This window comes from Otolemur garnettii, unplaced genomic scaffold, assembly GCF_000181295.1.
Source record: "Otolemur garnettii isolate 467f Iridium unplaced genomic scaffold, OtoGar3 scaffold00003, whole genome shotgun sequence".
NCBI classification, from domain to species: domain Eukaryota; kingdom Metazoa; phylum Chordata; class Mammalia; order Primates; family Galagidae; genus Otolemur; species Otolemur garnettii.
Genome location: NW_003852398.1, coordinates 36,518,060 through 36,521,527, shown reverse-complemented (window position 1 = coordinate 36,521,527; position 3,468 = coordinate 36,518,060). Strand labels below are relative to the sequence as shown.

Here is a 3,468-nt window from a genome sequence, read left to right as displayed (position 1 = left end):
AAAGCCTTCTCCCCACCGACTCTACACTGTTTGGTGAAGCCTTGCCACACTTCCTCAGGAGAAGGGTCTCTCTCCATTTCACCTCAGTAGCCTGCTGGTGGACCTTCAGCAGGCCACTGAGGCGAAAGCACTTGTTACACATCGGGAACTAGAAAGGCTTTTCTCCCAAGGGTATGTTGAAGTGGCTGGCAAACATGGACCTTCCAGGGAAGCACTTATTACACTCCATGCATGAGCAGGGCCTCTCCGCGCCATGGTGCAGCAGCAAATCCTATGTGTCACAGTCCAGGCATAGGCCTGTCTTCTGTCCTGAGTGCACACTGGTGAGGGTGGCATGGCCTTCTCTCCAGGAGGGCCCCATCTTGCTGGCACTGGTCAGCCTTCATGCTGTCCACTGGGAGAAAGCTCTTGTCATATTTGGGGTGCTGAGAAGGTTTCTCCACCCTATGCATGAGATGGTGGCTGAGAAGTGTCCACTCCTGTCACAAGTACATTTACATTCAGGAGACTGGAATGAGTCTTCCCAGTATGGACAGCCAGGTGTCTCAGCAAACGCTGCTTCAGGCAGAAGCTCCTACCACACTGGTGGCATGGGAAGTGCCTCTGTCCCTGGGGGATACCCTGTTGTGGCTGCACATCAGCTCACCTGCTGAATTTCTTCCAGGCCGTATGAGGCCTTCAAGTGGCTCCTCTGGTGATTTACTAAGTGGTTCTTCCAAAAGCTTTCCCCACAGACAAGCTTTTCCTGAAGGGCTCTGCCCCCTAGAGATGAGCATCTCACAATTGGTTCTCATGACAAACTTGTAAAGTTCCTTCTGCCATGCCTCTAGAATCTGCCGTCTTGCTCCAAGAAATAAATGGCAACATCCTCAAAAGTCAGAAGTAACAGAACTGACTCAGCCATTGCCTTCCGCAGCTCCACAATGCTGGCCATGCCTAGTGACTCTGCAGGAACCAGCCCTGCAGTGCACTGCACCAGTTACACCCAAGCCCAGAGTCTAATCCAGGGTTGCCCTTGGCACAGCACTGGCCAAGGCTCAGTGCACACAAACTTTTTTTTTTTAAGAGACAAGGTCTGGGGGGGAGGACATATGACAGAGGGAGGGAGGGCATGAGGTGGGATCTCACCTTATGTGCACATTGTGAGAGTGTATAACATGCCCCCTGAATGAGAGGCTGTCCTGGAAGTGAGAACAATGTAACCTAAATATCGTACCCTCATATTAATTTGAATAAAGTTTAAAAAAAATCAAAGACAGTTCTTAAAATATTAAACAACAACAACAACAACAAAAAAGACAAGGTCTGGTGCTGTTGTCCTGGCTAGTGTGCAGTGGTATGACCATAGGTCACTGTAGCCTCAAAATCCTGGGGTCAAGGGATCCTCTTGCCTTGACCTCCCAAGTAGCTAGGATTATAGGCACACATCACCATGCCCACCTAATTTTTGTAACTGATCTTTATCCTGCAACTTTGCTGAACTTGTCTATTAGTTCTAATAGTTTTTTTGTGTATGTGTGCATTCCTTAGGTCCAGATTTTCTATACATATCATTGTCATCTATGGATACAATTTTATTCTTCTTTCTACTCTGGATGGTATTTATTTTTCTTGCTTAATTGCCTAGATTTGAACCTTTAGAATAATGTTGAACAAAAGTGGTAAGAGTGGATATATTTGTCTTGTTCCTGATATTAGTGGGAAAGCATCCAGTTGCTCACCATTAAGTATGATATTAGCTGTGGAAATTCTGAAGATGAATTTTATCAGATTGAGGAAGTTCCCATCTATTGCTAGTTTTTTGAGTGTTTTTAATCATGAAAGAGTGTTGGATTTTGCCAAATGCTTTTTCTGTACCTACTGAAACGATCATGCATTTTTTGTCCTTTATTCTACTATTATGGGGGCATTACATTGATTTATTTGTATGTGGGTTTTTCGTTTTTTTGACACAGAGTCTCAAGCTGTCACCTTCAGCAGAGTGCCTTGGCATCACAGCTCACAGGAACCTCAAACTCTTGGGCTTAAGCGATTCTCTTGCCTCAGCCTCCCAAGTAGCTGGGACTACAGGTGCCCACCACAACACCTGGCTATTTTTTACTGTGGTTGTCATTGTTTAGCTGGCCCAGGCTAGGCTCGAACCCACCAGCCTCGGTGCATGTGGCTGGTGCTGGAACCACTGTGCTATGGGCACTAAGCCTAATTTGTATGTGTTAAATCAGCAGTCTCCAACCTTTTGGGCATGAGGAACCAGTTTCATGGAAAACAATTTTTCCACAAACCAGAGAGGAGAGGATGGTTTTTGTTTGTTTGTTTTTGAGACAGTCTCACTATGTCGCCCTGGGTAGAGGTCCATAGTGTCACAGCTCACAGAAACCTCAAACTCTTGGGTTTAAGCGATTCTCTTGCCTCAGCCTCCCAAGGAGCTGGGACTATAGGCACCTGCCACAACAATGCCTGGCCATTTTTCTGTTGCAGTTGTCATTGTTGCTTAGTTGGCCCAGGCTCAGTTCAAACCTGCCAGCCTTGGTGTATGTGGCTGGTACTATAACCACTATGCTACAGGCGCCAAGCCCTTGTTTTTTTTTGAGACAGAGCCTCACTATGTCGCCCTTGGTAGAGTGCTGTGGCATCACAGCTTGCAGCAACCTCGAACTCTTGGGCTTAAGTAATTTTCTTGCCTTAGCCTTCCAAGTAGCTGGGACTACAGGTGCCTGCCACAACACCTGGCTATTTTTTTTGTTGCTATTGTTTAGCTAGCTTGGGCCACGTTCAAACCCACCACCCTCAGTGTATGTGGCTGGCACCATTACCACTATGCTATGGGCGCCACGCCTAATTTAGTCTTCTTTATCTAGTTTCTTGAGGTAGATTAGGTTACTGATTTTGAACCTTTTTTTATTTTACTTTGTTTCATTTTATTATTATTATTTTTTAATCCAGTCTCCATAGAGATTGCCAATAATTGCCAGTGCCGACTATGTTGTAAGTTGTCATTGTGGAGTACTGGGGAAAGTTTTCAATTAGCAATAACTGTGCCTTGGATAAACCTCAGTGGCTATGATATTGCCACTGCAAAAAGCTTGTTTTTTTAAAAATAAGCATTTACAGATATAAATATCCTTGTAAGCACTGCTTTAGCTGCATCTCATCTGCTTTGGTATGTTATATTTTCATTTTCATTCATCTCAAAGCCTTTCCTACTTTTCCTTGTGATTTCATCTGTGACTTATTTGCTTTTTAGAAGTTTGGGGTTTAATTTCCACATATTTCCCAAATTTCCTTCTGTTACTATTTCAGAGAACATACGGTATATGATTTCAATGTTTTAAATTTATTTAGACTTGTTTTATGACCTACGGTATGGTCTATCCTATAGAATATTACATGTATCCTTAAAAAGAGAATGTGTATTGTGTTATTGCTGATAGACTGTTTTATTTTTTAATTTTTTTTTTTTTTTTTTTT

General features: G+C 43.7%; 1 protein-coding gene and 1 non-coding gene across 2 annotated transcripts in view; both read right to left on the bottom strand.

The window, feature by feature from the left end:
* Window positions 1-3,468, bottom strand: part of DNAJC18 (DnaJ heat shock protein family (Hsp40) member C18) — a 43,331-nt gene that overhangs the window by 35,793 nt on the left and 4,070 nt on the right. The gene's annotated exons all lie outside the window — the stretch shown is intronic.
* LOC111727276 lies at window positions 2,944-3,084 on the bottom strand. Its single transcript, XR_002774861.1, has one exon. It is a non-coding gene; the product is annotated as a U4 spliceosomal RNA (small nuclear RNA).